The following is a 25331-nucleotide window of genomic DNA, read 5'->3' as shown; positions in this document are numbered from 1 at the left end:
AGTTCTCCTTTTTAAGAAGTTGTTTTATTCAGCAAAATTTTGTACAATTCCCTTCTTCTCCCAATTTCTGTACTTCCTTTATCAAGTTGCTGGCTTTTTTTTTTCACGATTCTCTTGTAGTATTTGCATTTCTTTTCCTAATTTTTCTTCTAGTTCTCTTATTTCATTTCTAAACTTATTTTTTAGAGGCTTTCTTTGAATTCTTTTTGACCTTAAGACCAATTCACATTTTTCTTTGAGGCTTTATATGTAGATGTTTTGTCTTCTGAATTGGTGTCTTGATCTTCCCTCTCACCATAATAACTTTCTATAGTAAATTTTTTTCTTTCTTTCTTTTTGTTTGTTGCTCGTCTTTTACAGTCTATTTTGTTATGTTGAAAGTTTTGCTCTGCTTCTGGGGTACAAGAGCCACTGCCCCAAGCTTCTTGTGTGTGGGGTCACTATCTCTGACTGTTTAGTGCTGCCCTGGAGTCTATAGGGATACTTGTACTGTGCTACATCAGGGAATGTGGGTTGAGGGTGAAGGATGGTTGATGCTACTCAGTGCCATGAAATTATGATGGCCTACTTACTGTTAAACTGTGATCCATAGAGGTTGGTTGGGGTTGGAGGAATGGTGCTGCAACAAGACAGTAGAGCTTTGTCTGTTTATCTGGTAATGCTATGGGGCCCCAAATGGGATTGGAGTAGTCTAGCCTCTCACCTGGTGTTATGTTGAGGCCTATCTGTGAGTAGGTAGATGTTGTTCTGGGGCTGTATAGGGAAAGGAAGGATAGTTGCTTGCCTGATGTTGGTACAGGATGCGGGGTGTTGGTCATTATCTGTACTCCCAATCAGGATCTTCTGCCTGTGCTCCTTTTACATGAATGAGACAGACCTATCCTACCAACCTTCCAAATTGTGATGGTCTAGATAGTTGTTTCACTCCATCTTTTTGTTGCTGCTGTCATTTCAGAATTTGTTTTAAGGCACTATTTTATCATTGTGTAGAGGTGAATATGGGTGAATTCAGATGATTTCCTGTTTATTCCACCATCTTGGTTCTTGGAAATCATTTTCCATAAAATTTGTTTCTTAGAAAAATAATATCAGCAATACTGGCAGAAGAAGTTCTAGAAAGGAATACCTATATTATATTATTTAAGCTTTCTCAATTGGCCTGAAAAATTAACTTAAATTTTTCTTAATCTTATAATCTCCCTCTCTCTCTCTCTCTCTCTCTCTCTCTCTCTCTCTCTCTCTTTTTCTCTCTCTCTCTCCCTCTTTCTTTATCATTCTCTCTCTTTCTCTTCATGTTTGGAGCATAGTACACACTCAGTAAATGTTTATTGCTTTTTAAATGGTCATTTTAGGTTCATCTCATTATAGAAGCAAATTTAATTTATTTTGACATTTCAAAAGTTAAGTTCAGAATAAAGTTAGTTAAAAATTAATGTGAACTTTTTTTTACCAGTGTATATGATTTATATAAAAATATTTATAATCATATTTGCTTTTTTAAGGCTTTTTATTTTAAAAACATATATATAGATAGTTTTCAACATTCACCATTGAAAATCTTGTTTTTAAATTTTTTTTTTCTCCTTCCTTTCCTCTCACCCACCTAGTCCTACATGGCAAGTAATCCAATATATTTAAATAGGTGCAATTCTTCTCTATATATTTTTACAATCATCATACTGCAAAAGAAAAATAAAGTTAAAAAGAAAATAAAATGAGAAAAAAGTGCAAGCAAACAACAACAAAGAGTAAAAATACTCTGTTGTCATTCATACTCCCACAATCCTCTCTTTGGTTACAGATGGCTCTCTCCATCACAAGACCATTAAAAGTGGCCTGAATCACTTTTCTATGGAAAAGAACCACATCCATCAGAATTGATCACATTGTATAATCTTTTTATTGCTGTAAAAAATGTTCTCTTGGTTCTACTCATTTCACGTAGCATCAGTTCATGTAAGTCTCTCCAGGCCTCTCTGAAATCATCCTGCTGATTGTTTCTTATATAACTAATATTTCATAACATTCATATACCCTAATACATTCAGGCATTCTCCAGATAGGCATTCACTCAGTTCAGGAGAGACTATTTCACAGAATTGCAGAATTTCAGATTTGGAAGGGACATCAGGGTTCCTGGTAGGCCATATTTTACCTTCAAAAGTATTTATACCATTTCATACCTAATTGATAATCATTTATTTTTTGCTTGAAGATATTCAGTGGGGGGGAGAACCCACTCACTCCTGTGACAATACAATCACTTTTAGATAGCTCTGATTGTTAGGAAGTTTGTTTGTTTTTTACTTTTGTCAAAAGTAAATTTGTATCTTTGAAATTTTCATCCCTTTCATCCTTTTTTCTTTTCATCCTTTCCTCCTTTCTTCTTTTCTTCTTTCCTTCCTTTCTTCCTTTTTTCCTTCTTTTTTATTTGTTCCTTCCTTCTTTCCTTCTGCATTGTCTTTGTCCCTAATTTTTCTCTCTTCTGTTAGATTATTTTTCCTTCTCTCAGTTAGGCTAAAAGTACACGAAATATTCATGTGTCTGATCCTACTATGAATGTCCTTGAAGCTTTGAACTGACATATTTCTTAGACCTTAGGTCACTTTGCTTTGTTAAGAAACATGACCTCCAACTGCTGAAATCTTACCAGATTAATTTATTGTGCACATCTCATATTGTCTTAGCTCATTGCATATCAGAACTCCCAAGATGTCCATTAATATCAACTTCCATGATAGTAGGGATTCAGACTACTACTATGCCTAGTTAACCTTCCCCAAGAATATTTTTCCAAAAAAAAAAACAAACTCCTAAGTATGCCTCCATATTTTACCTATAAAATAAATTTCTTAAACTCCATGTGTAAGACTTTACATTTATTATGTCTGATAAATTATATTTTATTAGATTCAAATAAGGTAATATATGCAAAGCATGTCACATACTTAAAAGTTTTATATAAATATTGACTAGCTCTTTTTCAGCCCAATATTCTAGTCTGCCAAGATTATCTTAATTCTGGTTCTGACAGAATAATGACACTTTTAAACTTGTACCATTTCGATTTTTTTATAAGAATGCCATCTCTGCTTTTATCTAATTCAATGATAAGAATGAACAAAGTACAGTTCTCTAAGGCACTTCACTGGAGACTTCTTTCAAAGTTTTCACAGAATGATTTTTTGACTACATTTTGAGTTCAGTCATTCAATGAGATACAAAGTTATATAATTGTGCTATTATCTAATTTCTCTAACTGACAGAAAGAAGGGAAGAAAAATAGGGGAGGAGAGAAACATGCAAACACACACACACAAAGAATGACAGAGAAAGAGAGTCAGAGACAAAAGAAAATAGAGAGAGACTGTGAGACATTTAGATAACTGGAATTTCACATCACTACTTATAATACCTCAGTTAATTTATTTTTATTTTGCGTTGGTGGATTTTAATAAACACAAGTGAAAACTCTGTTTCTATTTATATTTGTTCAAATTCATTTTACTATGCTTCTTCCTTTAGGGATCTAAATTAACTTAGATGAGTATAACTCTTGAATATATGATGTCAATCCTTCATTCTTTTAAATAAAATATGTCCAGCAGAACTGAATTCTCATCATCAAGTTTCAAACCTGTGAGGTCAAATGTATTTCCTTATATTTCATCTTGTTTATTGACCAAATTGTGCATTTTTTATAAACATTTGGGGTAAGATGGCAGAGAGGACACACATTTATTTCTGACCTTCTCCTATAACCCTCAGACTAATTAGCAAATCCAGTCTCTGAATTAGTTCTGGACAGCAGAGTGCACGAATATTGGGAGTGCAACAAATTAGCAGCAGAAGATAATTTCAAAGATTGCCAGAAAAGGTCTGTTTCAATTAATGGGAGGGAGGCAGCCAAGCACAAGCAGGCTGACCACAGACACCAGTGCAGACAATGCAGAGTCCCAAGGTGGTGCAGATTCCTCAGGGCAGTGCAGACTTTGCATAGTGGAGAATCTATGGGGAGAAATCTACAACAGTGTTGACCACTCTGCCCTAGTTGCAAGCCAGTTGATCAGCAGAGAAGTTATAAAACATCTAACACAAACACAAAGGTAAATAGTGAACTCCAAAATTCCAGAATCTCATGGGACAGGCCATGGCCACTCAGCACTGGGACTGAGTCAGCACAGATCCAGCACTGCCATGGACCCATAGAGGAAGCTGCCATTTGTTGAGAAAACTTGGAAAATCTCCCTTGCCCTAAAAGCAGACCTAATTTTTCTTTAATGAGTAAAAAATAAAGAGAACTCTGACCATAGACAGCTTTTATGGTAAAAGAGAACAGATTTCAAACTCTGAGGAGACAAAAAAGAAATCATCTCCAGATGAAGTCCGAAAAGGTGATATAGTGCCCACAACACAAGGCTCTCCTAGAAGAAATTTAAAAGGATCTTAAAAGAGAGTTAGAAAAAAAAAATGGAAAAAGGAAATGAAAACTTTGCAAGAAGATTTGGAAAAGGTATATAACTCATTAAAAAATAGATTTGATAAAATCAAAAAATAAAACAACTCCCAGAAAAACAGAATTTATAAAACAATAAAAGCAAATAATTCCTTAAAAAAAAGAATCAAGCTATTAATTAACTCCCTAAGAAAAAATCCCCAGGACCAGATAGATTGACATGTGAATTCTACCAAACATTTAAAGAACAATTTATTCCAATACTATATAAACGATTTGAAAAAATAGGGAATGAAGGACTCTTACCAAATTCCTTTTAACTCCTAGACATGTACTAATACCTCCAGATCAGATAGGATGAAAATCAGAAGAAAATTATAAAGACCAGTCTCCTAATGAATTTTGATGCTAAAAATCTTAGAATAAAAGATTACAAAAGATTACAGAAAATCATTCCAGGATAATATACCATGACCAAGTAGGATTAATACTAGGAATGCAGGGATGGTTCAATATTAGGAAAACTATTAGCATAATTGACTATATCAATAACCAAATTAACAAAAACCATATGATTATCTCAATAGATGCAGAAAAAGGAATAAATAGGAATAAATAGACTTTTCCCTAAAATAGTCAGTAGCATATATTTAAAATCATCAGCAAGCATCATATGTAATGGGGATAAACTGGAACCATTCCCAATAAGATCAGGAATTAAACAAGGTTGCCCACTATCGCCATTACTATTCAATACTGTATTAGAAATGCTAGCTTTGGCAATGAGAAAAAAAAAAGAGATTAAAGGAATTAGAGTAGATGATGAGGAAACCAAATTATCACTCTTTGCAGATGATATGATGGTATACTTAGAGAACCCCAGAGAATCAACTAAAGAACTATTAGAAGCAATCCACAAATTTAGCAAAGTTTGCAGGATACAAAATAAATACACATAAATCATCAGCATTCTTATGCATCACTAACAAAATCCAACAGCAAAAGATACAAAGAGAAATTCCATTTAAAATGACTGTTGATAGGATAAAATATTTGGGGATATATCTGCCAAGGGAAAGTCAGGAACTATACGAGCAAAACTACAAAACTCTTTCCACACAAATAAAGTCAGATCTTGGAATTTGAAAATTATCAAGTACTCTTGGAAAAGTTGAGTGAATATATATATATATATATATGACAATACTATCTAAATTAATCTATTTATTTAGTGTTGTACCAATTAAACTCCCAAGAAACTATTTTTCTGATCTAGAAAAAATAACAACCAAATTCATCTGGAAGAACAAAAAGTCAAGAGTTTCAAGGGAATTAATGAAGAGAAAAGCAAACAAATGTGGCCTAGCTATACCAGATTTAAAACTGTATTATAAAGCAGCAGTCATCACAACCATTTGGTATGCCTAAGAAATGGAGAAGTTGATCAGTGGAATAGGTTAGGCTCACAGAACAAAGTAGTCAATGATTATAGCAATCTAGTATTTGACAAACCCAAAGACCCCCACTTTTGGAATAAGAATTCACTATTTGACAAAAACTGCTGGGAAAATTGGAAACTAGTACGGCAGAAAGTAGGTATAGACCTACACCTAACAACATAAACCAAGATAAGGTCAAAATTGGTTCATGATATAGACATAACAAATGATATTATGAACAAATTAGAAGAACATAAGATAGTTTATCTCTCATATCTGTGGAGGAGTGTAGCATCCCTTAATGCTCCTCTAACCGTGTAGCTCCCCTTAGAGCTACTCTTAACTGCCTGTCCGACAACAGCACAGCTAGGCCACACTTACCCATCTTCAGGCACCAACTTACAACTTTGGGCACAGAGACTGACCAATAGGAGGTAGGGTGAAATGAAAGGGAACTTTCCTTTTAGGTAACACATATTTATAGCGCCCTGAGGATCTGGAGGAAGGGGAGGTCCTCTAGAAATCTGGATGGGTGCAGGTCATAACAGGATTGGCGCCAGAAGAAGGAGGGAGGTGGGCTAGGCTTTGAGAGCACTAAGGAGAGAGAGGTGGTAGGGGGTGGGACACTGCCTCTTGGGGCTATGCCCCATCTCCACATAGAACTCACCTGCACCTCAGTACCTCTTATCCCTCAGGTCCTCCCACATGCTTTGAGCTGCATTCCTTGCTCTCGGAGGCTTTTTAACCATTACAGAGGAGAAAAGAATTTTGACCAAAGAAGAATTAGAGGTCATTATTGATCACAAAATAGATAATTTTGATTAAGTTAAAAAGGTTTTATACAAACAAAACTAATGCAGACAAGATTAGAAGGGAAGCAATAAACTGGGGAAAACATTTTTACATTGAAAGGTGCTGATAAATGCCTCATTTCTAAAATATATATAGAATTAATTCAAATTTATAATAGTTCAAGCCATTCTCCAATTGATAAATGGTTAAAGACATGTACAGACAATTTTCAGATGAAGAAATTGAAACTATTTGTAGTCACATGAAAAGATACTCCAAATCACTATTGATCAGAGACATGAAAATTAAGACAACTCTGAGATACCACTACACATCTGTCAGATTGGCTAAGATGACAGGAAATGATAATGCCAATGTTGGCGGAAAACTGGGACACTGATATATTGTTGGTGGAACTGTGAACTGATCCAACCATTCTAGAGAGTAATTTGGAATTATGCTCAAAAAATTATCAAATTGTGCATATCTTTTGATCCAACCGTGTTTCTACTGGGTTTATATCCCAGAGATCTTAAAGGAGGGAAAGGAACCCACGTATTTATGGCAGCCCTTTTTGTAGTGGCAAGAAACTGGAAACTGAGTGGATGCCCATTGGAAAATGGCTGAATAAATTATGATATATGAATGTTATGGAGCATTATTGTTCTGTAAGAAATGACCACCAGGATGATTTCAGAAAGGCTTGGAGAGACCTACATGAACAGATGCTAAGTAAAATGAGCAGAACCAGAAGATCATTATACATGACAACAACAAGACAATATGAAGATCAATTCTGATGGACATGGCTTTCTTTAACAATGAGACGATTCAAACCAGTTCCACTTGTTCAGTGATGAAGAGAGCCAATTACACCCAGACAGAGGACTGTGGGAACTGAGTGTGGACCACAGCATAGCATTCTCACTCTCTCTGTTATTTGCTTGCATTTTGTTTTCTTTCTCAGTTTTTTCTTTTTCTTCCTTCTTGATCTGATTTTTCTTGTGCAGCAAGATAACTGCATAAATTATTACATATATTGGATTTAACATGCATTTTAACATTTTATGTTGCATAACATATTGGACCATCTGCCAGCTAGGGGAGGAGGTGGGAGAAAGGAAGGAAAATTTGGAACAAAAGATTTTGCAAGGATCAATGTTGAAAAAATTACCCATGCATATGTTTTGTAAATAAAAAAGCTTTAATAAAAAAATGTAAGAAAAAAACATTTGGGGCAATGAACTCAATTTCATGTTTCTAAAATATAATTTTATTCATTTCATTAAGTATTTTCCTGTTACATATAAGACGATTTTTTAACATTAAAAAAATTTCAATTCCAAATTCTCTCAGCTTTTTCCATTTCCTCCCCACCCTAAGATGGCAAAAAATTTGACATAGGTTATACATGTAGAGTTATGCAAAACACATTTCTATATTAGCCATGTTGCAAAAGAAAATACAGACAAAATTAAAAAAAAAAACTTTAATCTATATTCAGAGTTTAGCAATAACCTCTCTTGTAGTGGATAGGATTTTCCATTATAGGTTCTTTTAAATTGTTTTGGATCTTGTCTTGATCAGATTAGCTAAGTATTTCACAGTCCATTTTTGCTGTGAACAATATTCTCCTAGTTCTGCTCAATTCACTTTACATGAATTCATAAAGGACTTCCCAGGTTTTTCGGAAATCATCCTCCTTGCTATTTCTTATAATAGTATTTCATACTATTATAATAATATAAGTTCAGCCATTATCCTACTGATGGGCATCACTTTGATTTCAAATCCAACAAAAGCAAAAGAGAAGTTATACATTTTTTTTGTACACATAGGCTTTTCCCCCTTTTATTTGATTTCTTTGGAATACATACTTAATTGTAGTATTTCTGGATGAAAGGAAATGTACAACCTTATTGCTCTTTGGGTGCAGTTCCAAATTATTTCCTAGAATGTTTGGACTAGTTCACAACTCTACCAACAATGAATTAATATCTCAACTTTCCCACAACCCCCATTTTCTTTTTCTTTCATGTTAACTGATTTGATAGGGGTGAGGGGGTCTCTCAGTGTTATTTTAATTTTCATTTCACTAATCAATAACAACATAGAGATTTTTAAATGTGACTTAATATAGCTTTGTGACCATTTATCATTTGAAGAATGACTCTGATTTTTATAAATTTGGCTTATTTCGCTATATATTTGAGGAATGATACCTTTATCACAGAAACTTTCTACAAAATGTGTTGTCCAATTTCCTATTTCATTTTTAATTGAGGTTGCATTAATTTTTTTGTGAAAAAGCATTTCGATTTCTTATAATAAAAATTACCCATTTTACTTCTTCTTATCTTTATCTTTACTTCTTCCCCATCTCTTCTTTGGTCATAAACTTTTTCCTCATAGATCTGACAGGCATTTTTCCATACTTCCCTAATTTACTTAAGAAAACACATTTTATGTTTGGTATGCAATGTGAGATTTATGTATATATGATTAGTTTGTGTTAAACTGCTTTCCAATTTTCCCAGCAAGTTTTGTTAAATGTTGAATTCTTATCCCCAAATCTTAGACCTCTAGATTTATCTAACAGTTACTTTGATCATTTACTACTATGTATCATGACCTAATCTGATTCACTGATGAACAAGTTTATTTATTAGCCAGTGCCAGATTTTTCTGATGATTACCACTTGGTGACATAGTTTGAAATGTCAGACTGCTAGGTTGCCTTTCTTTGCATTAAAAAAAAAAATTCCTGAATTTTCTTGACATTTTGTTTTTTCAGATAATTTTAAAAATTATTTTGTTCTACCTCTATAAGATAATTCTTTGGTAGTTTGATTGATATGTCAATGAATAAGTAAATTAGGCAGAATTTTCATTTTTATTATATTAGCTTGACTTACCCATGTGAATTCAACATTTCTCTAATGGTTTATATCTGTCTTTATTTGTATGAAGTGAGTGAGTATTAAAATAATATTAAAACCATATTCATATAAGAAAATAAATTTGTTAGGACTTCTTTTTTAAATATATTTTTTCAAATAGCTTATATAGTTTCTGGATTAATTTTTTCTTAAATATTTTTGTAGAATTCAAAATCTGGTCCTGGGTATATTTTCTTAGCTCATTAATCACTTGCTCAATTTCTTTTTCTAAAATAAGGCTACTTAAATATTTTGTTTTCTCTTCTAAGCATTTTATGTTTTTGCTAGTATTTATCCATTTCACTTGGATTGTCAGTTTGACTGGCATGTAATTAAGCAAAATAACTCCTAATAATTGCTTTAATTTTATCTTCAATGGTGGTACATTAACCCTATTCATTTTGAAATTATTCTTCTTACTTTGTTTTAATTCAATTCAGCAATGGTTTGTCTATTTTTCCTCCATAAAACCAGCTCCTGGCTTTATTATTAGTTCAGTAGTTTTTTATTTCACTTTTTAAAAAACTTTCATTTTTATCAATTTCTATGATTTTCAGAATTTCAATTGTGGTATCTAAGAATTTTAATTTGTTCTTTTTATAGTATTTCTTTTTAGTTGCATGTCCAATTCATTATTCTGCTCTTTCTTTCTTTTATTCACATGTGAATTTTAATATATAAATTTTCCCTCAAGTATAGCTTTGGCTTCATTCTATAAATTTTATAAAATTTTCCCATTTTCTTTAATAAAATAATTATTTATATGATTTATCCTTTGATCCATTAATTTTTTAGCATTAAATTATTTAGCTTTCAATTAATTTTTAATTTCTGTATCCATGGTTCTTTGTTATGTTTACTTTTTTACTTTATTCTGGTTTGAAAAGTGTGCACTTAATATTTCTGCTTTTATAACATTTGATTTTGAGGGGTTTATACCCTAAGAAATTGTCAATTTTTGTAAAAGTGCCCTGTGCAACTCAGAAAAAAGTACATTCCTTTCTATTCCCATTCAGGTTTCTCCAAAGTCTTTCTTACCCTCTCTTGACTTTTCTCTCCTGTCCTTTCTACATTTTATGTTTGTTTTCTCCTTGTGTTGTTTATGCATAGATAATTGTTTTCTTTTGCTATACATTTCAATGTAAAGTTCCCTTCTGAAAAGAAACGTAACAGCCTAAATATTAAATCAATGATTTTATATTTCTTTTTTTAATTAAAATAGCACAATCTACTAGTTTGTAGACTAGTATGTTACTACATAGTAACCAAAGATATCATATTATGTTTGAACTAGAAAGAAACTAATTTTCATTACATATATACCCTGAAAATTAGTAATGCATATTGAACATAGAGTTCAATGCTTATCTGAATACCTGGAATAGAGTAGATGCTCAACAAATACATATAGATGTGTTTTGAAAATTCCAGTCATGATTGTTTACTGATATTCAGAAGAAAAAAGAAACAAGATATTTTCTTCTTTTCATAGCTAAATTAGTATAATTTCCTATAAAAGGAGATTTTGTGTACTCTCCCCTCTCCCCCCCAGGAAGAAAAAATAAATGACTACAAATTGCATTTTAAATGAAATTACCTCAAGACAGTAGATCTCCTGTATTATTAAATGCTTATGCCTTCTGTTGTAGTAACAAATATATCTTCAACCAGTTTTGTCAATTTAAGATTCATTGACCAATATAATTAAGATATATTTGATCATAGAATATAACCAGAATGGATATATCATGTCATTCACATTTTGTGTTGTGATATGGGAGCCACCTGCCAGTGGCTGCTGAAGGTCTAACTGTATAATATATATCTTCATGTGAAAGGATGATATGATACAAGGAGACGGAGAGGCAGTTGCTGTTCTCTGAGCTCCCAACTGAGAGGCAGTTGTGTTGTCTGACCTCCCTCCTCTTCCCTCTGCCTCCAATTTATTTCATTCCCAGTCCACAAGCAACACCTGTGTCAGTAAAGGCTAATTTGCAACTCCTTAGGATGTTATGATTCACTGCTGTGGAGAGAATTGACCTTCCCCTTCACCTAGGCATGGTACTTAACACTTTTGAATCAAATTAAATCATCTACTTTTAAAGTTACATTACTTTGCTCATGATATTTAATATAATGGCATCCTAAAATTAGAAAATAGACTGCCAAATTGGATGCTTTCTCTTTAGCAGGAAGAGTTTTTGGGGCTGAAATATGCAAATAGCTGATTTGACCTTTCACTTCATTTTCACTATATAGATAGAAAATTGTGTCTAGTTTTTGTTGGCTTAAAAATAATATGAAAAGTTAATCTGGGCAACATGAGGTCATGCTAGAGAGATCTCTACAAATAAACTGATAGCATTTTCTTTTCCATCTTTTGCTAGCTTAAAGAAAATAATTTATATTTAAATGAATTAATTCAACAACGTTTACATTCCTTTGTGTATTGTAATAAATAACAATCTTATTTTCATTATTTTAGTCATGTTGCTACTTGTCAATTTTAAATATGAAGACTTTAATCAAATTAACATCTTATATGGTATAGATTACTAGATTTAGGGTGAGGATAATAGAATCATATACTTAAGTCTTTTTTTCCCCTGAGGCAATTGGGGTTAAGTGACTTGCCCAGGGTCACACAGCTAGGAAGTGTTAAGTGTGTCTGATGATCTGCCCACTATGCCACCTAGCTGCCCCAATATATTTAAGTCTTAAAGAGACTTTTAAGGTTATGTTGATAGAATGGCTTACCCAAAGTCACATAGAAAGTGGCAGAGATGATCCTGAAATGCTGAGCACTTTGTCATGTGCCATGTTTCCTCCTCAAGAAGGACTTGAATTAAAATTTCACTTTAAACACTCAAGCTACATAAAAACATGCAGGTCACTTGATTTCATAGCACCTTAGGCTTGTTATCTTGAAAATAAAGATGATCTTGCCTTCAGTCCCTGATCCACAGGATTAAGATAGAAACCAAATTAGATTACTTATGTAACATTCTTTGATAAATTTAGATTTTTTTAAAAGTGAGATACTACATACACAGTTGTCATCATCATCATTGTCATCAACATTATTACTATCACTGTCATCCTTAAATTATTTTGGGGGCCCATTTGTCACACAACAAACATATAAAAATACAATTTATTCTCAATATTTATTTTTTCAGCTACTATGGTAATTTGCTATATTATGATGCTTACTTCCCAAATGCCATATGAACACTAGTGAATCCAATTTTAAGTTATGTATTTCTCCTGCACAGTCAGAGAAGTTTCACATATTGTTGTCTATGTGTGTTTACTCAGTGCATTTATACCTAGCGACATTTTCCTTTGTTGGCTGTCAACATAATTTTGGTTTCTTCTACTTATCTTTGTAGCAGGGAGCTTATCTGTCTTCTTGCCTTTTGTAACTGCTTACAAATGATGTGTCAGACAACAACCATCCCCAGGTACTTTTAATGTAGTTGGAGAAAATGGTGAAGGTTTTTGTCAGTGGCCAGACAATGCATGAGATATTGTTTGTAGCCTTTGTCTACATTCTGTCTCTCGTTTATTTGCTCTACCTCTTTTTTTTTTTTTTTTTTTTTTTTTTTTTTTTTGCTGTGTTCATTAATTTCAAAGAGGGCTGTGTTCCAGTCTTTTGTACTTTTTCACAGAACAAGAGATTGTACATAATCTCTCTAAATGCTATGTTCCATTAATAAGAAGGCTTGGCTAGAGGCTGATATTTTTATCCCCTCCCCCCCTTTTTTTTGTCAATACAAGACCTCAAATAAACATTTGACTGATTGACAGTTAGTAGGTGTTACCTTCTAATTTGAAAACTAATTTTAATTTAACCTTCATATTGTTGGAGAAAAGTATTACCTTTCATTCAATAATTATACTTAATTGGTTGAAGATTTAAATGCTACCTTGACTACAAACATTTCAAACTGTGTATAATTCACAACTTTAAATCTCTTCCAAAGACCACAGGTACCAGATATATTTAATCAGCTTCTGCTCTGCTGCGGGGAGTAAGCAGATTTGAAAATGCCAATAGCTGCTAACTGTATAATTGACATGATAATTAAATAAAAATACTTTTCTTTAACTCTGAATTCCAGAAATCATGGAATACTGTTATTGTAGTCCTGGAACAAAATTTCTGTGCTTAAATTTTTTTTTATAATCACTATTATTATTAATAAACAACTGAAAGTCTACTGTGTGTAGAACTATGTACTAAGGACAGATAATGAAAGGAGCAGGGACTGGATTTAAAATTTCACTGATATATAGAACTCCCAGGAAAGTAAACTGCCTTTACCAACATAGTTTGGCAGATCCTATACAAGTGTTAGTCTTTGGGAGATGTCTAAAATACAGAGATGTTAAGTCACTGGCTCAGAGCCCCAAAGCCAGTATTTGTCAGAAGAGCAAGTTGAACACAGCTCTTCCTACCTTCAAGCCTGGTTTATTATGCCACAAAAGTAGAATTTTAGTCTTTGTATCCAATTCAATTCAATTTAGAAAGTATTTATTGAACATCTACTATATGTAAAGTATTGTGCTATATGCTAGGAATACAAATATAACACTATGCCTTGGCCCCTATGTTTAATGTACTCCTTCAGTTTTTCCTCTTGAATCCTTACATATATTCAAGATGCAGTTAACACTATCTTCTAGAGGAGAACTTGTTTTTATGTAATCCGTAATTTCTAGTAGTTAGCCTCCTTTAAAAAATATCCTGTGTGTATAATTTATCTGGTTTTTTTTTTTTATATCTGCTTTTTCTCCTCTGGCCCCAACAGAATATAAGCTCTGAGAAGACAGTGATTTTCATTTTTATATTTGCATTGTATTGTATTTATTCAATTCAATAATATATATATATACACACACACACACATATATATATACATTATATATATATATATATATATATATATATATATATATATATATAAACTTATTTTTTTTTTCCTTCGTGGGCTTCTTGAAGACCAGAATGTTTCATCTGGCATCAAAGCTCACACACAACACATACTTAGTAAATGCTTATTAAACTGAATTGAATACAGGTAAAATAGTCTGAATCCCCTTTGGTGACTTTTCCCCTTAAAATATTTTTACCATATTTTCCCAATATTTTTCCTAAACATAATTATTACATTTAGAGGATTATGATCTGGCCAATAACATATACAAATTTTCACTCTGCAGAGAGCCAAAAAATACAAAGAAAATATGAAAAATTGAGAAAAATAAAGACTAGATTTACCCTACTAGGTTAAACAAAAGTAATTGTTTTAATGTGTATGTGTTTGTATATAAATTTATTATATCTACAAACCTTTCTCTCTCTCTTTTCTTCTCTCTGTCTCTCATTCTGGGTGTGTGTGTGTAAGTGTGGGTGGGTGGGTGGGTGTGCACTAGGTCTTGGGGAGAAGAGTAGTCTCAAGGAATTTGCTCATCAGAAGTATATAAAGCATCTTTCTCAAAATCCCTGGCCTACCAACATCTTGCTAGTATTGATTTGCAATGGGCATCTTTGGAAAGCTACCTTCTGGCCTTTGTGACTTCTGCTGCCTGCAAGGTACAAGATAAGAAAATTGCCAACCAGTGTGGGTTTCCACATGGCAGTAGGTGGGGGTGCCTTTCTTATGGCAGATAGCATTTCGAAGGCCTATGTTATTATGGAAGTTATCATCAATCAGCAGACAGGTTGTTTTCAGTATTCCCAGTTGTCAAAGACAATATCTGAGGTGTGGAACACTTGCTAAACTTGCTGGGTTGTCTGGGCATATAAGACTAGGGAACTACACACACAATCACTGCCCACTCTTCTAGGAAACCTTAGCAAATCTTGGGGATGGGATTAAAATGCTCTTCTGAAAATCTCAACAGTCATAGAGAGATTTATATGATAGGAACTTGAATATATAGCACAGAGGATCTGCAAGGAAAAGAGTAGTCATAATTCTGATGCATATATACTACTTCGTGGGGGAAAGATATAATCATGATTTCATGGTCAAAGAGAATTCCTTGCTGAGGCAATTTCTTCTACTTAGTCAATAAATTCAGATCAGCACCTTCTCTACAACTCACAAGGGGTTAAATGATTTTTTCCGGGATTACACTATTAAAATCTGCAATCCAGGAAGAACTGAAATCATCTTCCTGATTTCTAAATCAACTCTCTATCCATCCTTAGACTGTGAGCTCTCTGAGGGCATGTAATCTCCCTGAAGAAGATATAATACATTTATATACAAATACATACACATTAAATAAATTGCTGTTGCTTAACATACTAGGGTAAATTCAGTCTTTGTTTTCCCTCTAAATTTTGTCTTTTTCTTTTTTTTGTATGCATCTTACTGCTTGTCATAGTGTCTGACACATAGTGGATATTTAATAAATGATTGCTATTGTGTCATACTATTTCCCTTTCACCCAACTTTCACCTGTGGCTCCAAGAAGTTATAGCATTTTCAGTGGCCACAACACAGTAAAAGTATAGACAAATGATTTAAACCAAGTTGAAAGTAACCAACAGGACTCAATCAGTAAGAATAGTTATCCAAAGTATGTGAAAATTTCCTCCAGTGGAATGAGTAGATGGGAACAATTTGTTCCAAGGTCATGAAGGCAGCTGAAGCAGGTGCTCTGGAAATCAAAGATGCAAAAGTCATCCATTATATCCTAAACCATTGCCAATCATCTTGACTTTTGTCAAGATTTCAAAGACTCTGGAAGAGAGAGTGAGCTGATGACTTTGTACAACTCTCTTAAATAATTACAAATCATGGGCAAGTCAAAACATCAAAAAGTGAAGAGATCACACATCACAACGATAAACAATAAATTCTGAAAAGTTCCTATAGATTTTCCATCACTAAATCATGGGTTACTCCACCTGACATCCTCTTACTTAGGAAATTCTAAATGCAAACTCTTTCAGACTTTCTCTCTGTCTGTCTCACGACAAACAGACACAGACAGAGACAGAGAGAGTATATTTCCCAATAGAATATAAACTCTTTGAAAGAAGATTGGGATTTTTGCCATTGTTTTTACATTTCCAGAGGCATATGTTAAGTTCTTGATAAAAACTTTTTGAAAAAAATATTAACAATCCATAGCAACAAAACCAGAAGTTATTTTAAAAGGAAAAAAAAAAATCAACCAACATGTATTTTCTTGTGCCTACTATTTATTTAGTTCTATGCATGCTTTGTGTGAGAGATATAATCCCTCTCTTGAAAAAAAAATTGTCTACTTAAAAAAAAAAATTAGTTCCAATTTTTTTCCTTCCTCCAGCCCTTTTTCTACACATTGAGAAGAGAAGAAATATGATCCCCAATATATGTATGAAATCATGCAAAACATATGTACTTATTAACTATGTTACAAAAAAAGTAAAAAAAAAAAGCTTTGCTCTAAAGCTTATGCTTTAGAAAGATCACTTTCTAAAAGTGGATAGCATTTTTCAATATGAATTTTTTTGGAATTATTGTGGATAATTGTATTGATTAGCACAGCTAAGTCTTTTGAAGTTGATATTGTTATTAGTACACACAATGTTGTCTTGGTTCTGCTTTATTTTTATTTTGCATCAGTTCATATAAATCTTCCCAAGTTTTTCTGAAATCATCTCCTTTGTCATTTCTTTTTGCACAATAGTATCCTTTCACAAATTACAATCTACTTGAAGAGAGAAATAATTGGAAAATAAATAATTAGAAAGCCATTTAAGAAGGGGCTACTCATTCAAGAACTGAATTCCATTGTTCAGCTCAGAAGGGGCTCTCATAATTAAAAAGGTACCAGAGGATGAAGAGCCTGATGAATAGTGTCCTTTTCTTTAAGCTTGAAAACAGAGCTCATCTGTAGGACACTTGACCACAGGGGATTAGAAAATACTAGTCTTTGCCTAATTGGCATGAAAACTATTCTAGACTGGTTTTGAGCATGAATGAGAGATTCAGATTATTTGGGGAGGGAAGGGGAGAATTATAATTTATTCCATTCAAATTGCCTTAGAAAGACAAAAGAAAAAAAAAAGAATACTCTCTGGTGTGTGTGTGTGTGTGTGTGTGTGTGTGTGTGTGTGTGTATCTGTTCTCATACACAAGGTTATACACAAACATGCATCTATGTTTATGGGAATAGGTGAGTTTTCTTTCAGAATTATTCCTGTTCTTTCTTTTTCTTATCTTCTTCACCTCTCGCTCAGGAACAATTCAGCTGCGAAAATAATATACCAAAAATCCATGTATGTATAACCCCACCAAGGTTGATATGTCCTTGAATAATCTATTTTATTGCCTTCAGTAGCTGTCCGGTGCTCTATAAGCACAAAAGTTCCCCACTGAAAGTGCACATAGTTGAGTATTATTTTACATACTAAGATCCCAACACTTCAAAGTGCATGCAATTAAATCAATCAAATAGTGTCAATTACAGTCTCAATCAAATTCAAGATTAAAAATAGTTTGTATATGTATTAGTGAACAAATCTATTTACTACAGAAGGTAGTAAATGTCTTGAAAAGAGACATCTGAATCATTCCTTTCTCTAGTCCTCATTGTCATAAAACAGAGACCTCCCTGGATTGAAGAATTATTGCCAGTCATTATACGCCTCCCCAGGCCTCTCTCCACTCCCATCCCACCCCCATAATCCTGCCATGAGCTTTCCTAAAACACATTCATTTCCAACTCTGGAAGTGACTTATTCTCCCTCAAGCAGGGAGACAGTTCTGGCCTGGGGCACTCACAGAGGAAGCAGGGACAATAAACTACTCTTCCTACAGATCTGCCCAGGCTCTGTGATCTTGAATAGCTAAACATGGGTTTTGTAAGATTTCAGCTTTGCAGGATAAAGGGTATCCAACCAAGTTTATAACTATTAAATGATGATATTTGGAATATGAACAAAAAATGTAATGAAACTATATCCACTGGGAACTGGTGATTACATAGAACTAGAGGGTGGAAAAAAGACAGATAGGGAGAGACGGAAAAAAAGAGAGTCAAAGGTAGTGGGACTGAGACAGAGAGGCAAGACAACTAGAGAGATAGAGATAAGATAAAAACTTGATTTTAAAGGAATTTTTCCCCTGGGGATTAATTGGTGGTTTGTATTGAGAGCCAGACAGAAACAGAGGATCAAACAGTCTAAGACAGTGAAAGAATGTGTGTGTGTGTGTGTGTGTGTGTGTGTGTGTGTGAGACAGAGAGACAGAGAGAGAAAGACCAGAAGAGAGAGACACATAGAAAGACAGACAGACATAGAGACAAAGACTGAGAGACACAGAGAGACAGAGACAAGGATAGAAGGGATAGAGACTAAGATACCTGGACAGAAACAGAGAGAGACTGAGAGGCAGAGAGCATATAAATGTGGAGACCATTTTGTCTTTGTTTTGAGTCAGTCTATAGCAAAATATCTTTTTAACCTTTTTTTCCTGCATGTATATTTAGGCATTATATTGCTTTCTAACACCTTCATTAGGTGCCCTCTTAGCTTTCCCTAAATAATTTTTGGTCTTGTGACAGCATTACCTTTCTCCCTTTATTCTTTCAGTTTCTACTATAGTAATTTCCCTAAAATACCCATTAAATCATAAATGAGGAATAACAAAGGCTTATGCTTTGAATGAGAACAAAGTCTTTCCAATCTTTAGTTCCAATTATAACTGAAGTCACCAGATGGATGGCATAGGTGAGAGCAAAGAAAGGCCTATTAGCCCACCTTCTTGGGTTGTGATGTGAGTGCTAGTGCCTCTTTCATGGATATTTTTTTTTTCCAGTCGTCATGAGTGGAGTGAAGAGTATGAACAGATGTTTTTTATTGTTGTTTTATTTTTATTTTCAGCTCCCTGTTGGCTCTGGACTCTCTACTGCTAATTCTCTGATTAGGAATAAGAGACCATCTATGGGAGTCTTGTGGGAACTATAAGAAGGGCTGACTTCTGTTTTCCTTCTTTCTTTCCCAAAGAATACGTTCCTTTTTTACTTATCTTCATCATTATTATCATTAATAATGATAGGTTAGATGTATAGAGTGTGTTTCTTAACCATTTGAAGCTCTTTCATTTGTATTCCCTCAATTATCCTCACAGCTATTATTATTGGAAGGACTTTTTTTGCCCTTTGGGGATAGTGGGCTGATGAAAGATGCATAAATAGAGTTTCTTAAATACATTTGAAATTGTATTATTTACAAAAATCTATTCTTCTCTCCCCACATAACCATTCTGGCTGCTTATTTTCTTTTACAATCAGATTCTATTCATTTTTACACATCTCATTTCAGAAACAACTAACACAAAATCGCAACTGCACAGAATTCTTCTACTGGATTTTCATCATCCTCATTTTTCTTCCTATTCACCTTGGGTGATGGGGGTGGGGAGAGGAAGGGAGGAATGGGAAATCATTCCTTTTCCATCTTTTCTGGGCCATATTCCATAATTTGTGTTCTTGGGCAATTATTGCCCTACTATTGAGTCCTATTTCTAAAATATGGATTTCTTTTATCACCATAAAGAAATCCATACAGATCTTAGAAGGAAGTACTGGTACAAAGAAAACTAATGGACTTGAAAATGAATAAAAAAAATATTAAACATGTATTTTAATCTGGGAACACAAATAGAAAAGGCAATACAATGCCTTCTCTCAAGAAGCTCACATTCAAATAGAAGAACAGCACATTTAAGATAATGCAGTTGCACAGTAGAAAAAAAGGTCAGGCAGTCCAAAGGGTACTACTTTTGTAGATGACAAGATTCAGGCATTCTTAGGTATCCTGACAGACCAGATGACATCTATACTCAGAGAGAGAATCAGATGGCATTGCTTAGGGTTCTGGAAGACCTAGTAGTATGTCATGTGGTAAACTTGTAAATCTTGCATTTGGTTAGAAGGATTATACTCAAATAATATGAGTATTGTGAACATGCTATAATTTGACGGGAGGGAGGGGGGATTTGAGGGATTCCATGAGAATTAGGAAGTGGATCTAAAAATATAAATAGAATGGGAATTCTGTGTTTTCCACCTAATAGGAAGGTGGGGAGGTCAATGTCTAGCCCAGGAAGGGGAGAAGAAGAAGGAAAAATTGTCAGGAAGATTAGGGGAATAGGGTACCCAATTGCACTTTTTCTACCAAACTCTGGGGAAAGGAAAGGAGTAAGGAATCCTCCCCCAAAGTGATCTTCTTCCCTGGTTACTCAGAGGAGTTGTGAGAAAGCCTTAGAAAGGGGAAAGGAAAAGGAAGGATCATTCACAATATAAAATTTCTTTTTCAGCTTTCCTACTAAACATCTTTTCCCTTTTCCTGCATACATTGATGCCATTCCCCCACCTACCGACTTAATCCCTAAAATAGGAAATCCATAATTCCTTTTCCACTTGGACCCTCATGATCCACCTCTTTCCTATTGATAGGATAAGTCTTCTTTACTCCTGACCACCACCACACACCCTTTCCATCCACTTTTCACCTTTAGCTGTGGAAATGATATCTTTCTAGTAAAAAGGAAGTTTTTAGCAGACTGATTTCAGAGAGACCTGGAGAGACTTACGTGAACTGATGCTAAGTGAAATGATCAGAACTAGGAGATCATTACACACAGCAACAAGAAGAATATATGACTATCAATTCTGATGGACGTGGCCCTCTTCAACAATGAAATGACTCAAATCAGTTACACTTGGTCAGTGATGCAGAGAGCCATCTATACCCAGAGAGAGAATCATGGGAACAGAGTATGGACCAGAACATAGCATTCTCACTCTCTCTGTTGTTATTTGCTAGCATTGTGTTTTCTTTCTCAGTTTTTCTTCTTCTTCTTGATCTGATTTTTTTGTGTAACAAGATAACTGTATAAATATATATACATATATTGGATTTAACATGTACTTTAATATATATAACATGTATTGGACTACCTGCCAGCTAGGGGAGGGAGTGGGAAGAAAGGGAAAATTTGGAACAAAAGGTTTTTCAAGGGTTGATGTTGAAAAAATTACCCATGCATATATTTTGTAAATAAAAAAAAAAACTTTAATTAAAAAAGAAGAAGAAGAAGGAAAGTTTTGAGGATTTAATCATTTCCCCGGCCTAAGATTTAAAAGAGAACTAGGTTCCATCACTAATTCTCTGGCAATTCACTTTCTCTGGGTTTGTTTCTGTTTTGTTTATCTGGGCTGCTTTGTTAGTTTGGTAAAGTTTTATGTACTCTTTAAAAAAAAGTTCATAAAGTGCATAAGAAGAAAAACATAGTATTACAAAGAAAATGTATTATGCTGGCATATATTCATAAGAGTTTTTAAAATCTTGGACCTCAGGTTAATAATCCCTTTTCTAGTTGGTATTTGGGGTCCTTTCTGATTTCAATAATATACAATTCTTTTTCTTTCTTTTTCTGCATATCCTCTCTGTTTATAATGTTGCCAATTTATGATCTTCTCTAACCCTAACCAAACTAACATCCTTACACATCCCTTTATGTTTTGCTGCTCTATTTATGTATGTGAGACTTTTTTTTTTTTTTTTTTTTTTTTTAGGAACTCACCTTGTCATATAGTTTCCTCCAAATTTCCCCATTATTTTAACTTAGTTCATTTGTTGTTGTTGTTGTTTTTTTTTCCTCCTCCCTCTCATTTTCTTCTTGCCATTGTAAAAACCTGTTCTCCTCATGCCTTTTCTGTCCAATTAGCAATCATCCTGGTATTAGGTGCCTATTCCTTCAGGAATAAATGTCCTTAATTTTTCAATGAATTGACTGCTTCAGAAGAAAGTGGATTCTTCCCTCCTGGAAATCTTTAAATGGAAGCTATCATCACAATTTTTTTTGACACTTGGTTAGGTGTAGGTAGAACTAGATAATCTTGAATTCCTTATCAGTTCTGTGATTCTCTATGTAATGTATGTTATTACAATAATGAGTTCATTTTCAGCCTTGGTTGTAAAGTAATAATCCTTGAAGTCCACTGTTTGCCTAATTTTTTTAATTTTAGGAAGTTTTTATTTTAGGCAAAAATTTATGAGTTCAGTCACAATTCTCTCTGAGTTGATCCATTATGAAAAATTCCTAATATATAGATAAAGACTGGGGTCTTTACATTTATATCCATTTCTAAGTAACTCATGATCTCTTGATAGTTGAAATTAAATTTAGTTTACTAGGATATTTGAATAATAAAACAATATTATATTACTATGTCTCTAGATAGACAAGAGCTGAGAGAAGTAGGGGGAAAATCCTTTTTTGATGGTGTTTTCCTCTGTCAGGATCTTTTATTCCAAGATACCTATAGAGCCAATGACTCTCCTAGAAATCTCTTTTTTCTTCCTCAGTTTATTCTGCTATTTAGGGGAGTCCTATAATGTCATACTAGTTCAATCTTTATATGAATGCATTTCTAAATGGGTGGGTAATTCATAAACAATCCCTGGGTATATCTGTTTTCTTGGTCAATACGATTCTTATGTGACATTAGTATAATTTGAAGGACTTAGGTCAAGTCTTATAAGTGAAAATGTATTGGGCATTTTAATCATAATTGAAATGAGATGAGGTTGAATAAATCAATCATCCTTTTATTATATGCAATTTTCTGATTTTTGAGTCTTAATTGAGTAGTCAAACAGGGACTAAAGAGCATCTGTCTATCCTATAAGTTCATAGTATTTTTTAAAATTACCTACTGTATTTCAATTATACTAGCTCCGTTTTAGGTTATGCTGTTCAATAGTGTTACTTCTCTTAGGTCATAGACTGTCCACTAGAGAGGGTTGCTACATTAGGAAGTAGTCACAGGGCAGCCTTTTAGAGTAATTTAGTACTACAGATATTTTAAAGTATATACATGAGGACAAGAAAATAAGGAAAAAGAAGAAAAAGAAATTAGGGGAAATGAAAAGATAGAATTAAAAATACATTTCATGGGCAATGGCAAAAATGTTACATTCAACAAATAATTTGTTTGCCACTTACACAGTCACATTGTGTATGCCTGTTCCTGGCACAGATCACTTGAAAGATATGAGTTCTAAAATTAGAAGGGACTTCTTTTAACTTCTTCAGTTTACCAAGAGATAAATAAAATCCCAGTTTGCTTCAGTGACTTGATAAGAGTTTGGAATATTATTCACATCTTTTGATGACAAATTTAGTGGTTCTTTCTCCAATATACCATGCTCATAATTTTCTCCCATCTTCCAATCCTTTGTAACATTTAGGTTTCATCTGAAAATTGTTCTTTTCATTTTTTGTTATTATTATTGTTGAATTTTTCATTCCTCCAGCAAAAGGCAGATAGACAGAACCAACAGCTGGTTTTATAACAAAATTCTTCCCAAGAACTTCAAGGTCTTTTATGAATTGGTTCACAAATAAATGTCTAATGGTATTTTCTCATGTTATTATTTCATGGATGTCGAACAGCAGCAATCAAATAAACATTGTCTTTCTGAAAAGAAATTATCAATCAATTGTTCTATGGCTACACTCACTATCTTTGTGACTTTCCTGACCATAATACTTTTTATTTACTCTAAACACACTCTTAGTACAGTTTTTGACATATAATTAATATCTAATAAATGTTTTTCCATTCTTCTTTTTTATATAACACTGTAACGCTTACAAATAATATCATATAAATCATGTAAATATAGTGTCCGTTTCTTCATCTTTAAATTGGGAGAGTAATATTTATTGTCTCCATCTCATAGAGCTGTCATGAAGATTAAAAGATGCAATATATAGAAAGTCCATGTTAACTCAGATTACTTTTTGTATGTTTGTTATCATTTAATTATTATTGTAATTGTTACTTGATTTGATTTTCCCAACAACATGGATTTATAGGGATTATAGGAAACATATTTAGAAAGGACATAGAGAGGTTGAAATACTTGGCTATAGTCATGTAAAGCTATTAAGAAACAAGCAGGATTTGAACACAGTTCTTTCTCTCTTCAAGTCCCATGCTTTTTCCATTGCAACATTCCATTTTAGATTAGGCAGATGTAGACACAGGTTAAAAATGATACAAAGAAGATAATGACTGAAATGTGGTTTTTGATATAACAGCTAATTGATAATGAATTTCATGAAACAGTATTAATTATTTGCTTGTATGGCAAGTCCTTTGGACTACTCAGAGATATGTTGTGAGCTAGTTCAAACTGGCTCATGAGAACCAAATGTTAAAATGTCAATGACAAATTTACAAATTCTAAAAGTCAGGTTTGATTTATTTTACTGAATATCTAGACTTAAGAAAGTGATGGACAACCACCATTATGTCTGCATCCCAAAGAGATTGTTTTTAAAAAGTTGGAAAGGACCTCTTTGTACAAAAATGTTTATAGCAACTTTTTTTCTTTTTTTTTTTTTTTTTTTTTTTGTGGTGGTAAAAGACTGAGAATCAAAAGACTGTCCTTCAATTGAGGAATGGTTAAATTAATTGCGGTATAGGATTGTAAAAGAATACTATCATGCTATAAGAAATCATGACCAAGATGGTTTCAGAAAAATCTAGAAAGACTTAGATGAATTGATGCAAAATAAGAACTTTTTTCCTATTAATAGCAATATTATATGATGATCAACTATGACTGACAGATATTCTCAATAATATAATTTATTATATTAGATCCAAGACAATCTGAAG

The sequence above is a fragment of the Sarcophilus harrisii genome, chromosome 2 (assembly GCF_902635505.1).
Source record: "Sarcophilus harrisii chromosome 2, mSarHar1.11, whole genome shotgun sequence".
Classification (NCBI taxonomy): Eukaryota; Metazoa; Chordata; class Mammalia; order Dasyuromorphia; family Dasyuridae; genus Sarcophilus; species Sarcophilus harrisii.
The sequence above is the reverse complement of the archived record's forward strand: the minus strand, read 5'-3'. Positions refer to the sequence as shown.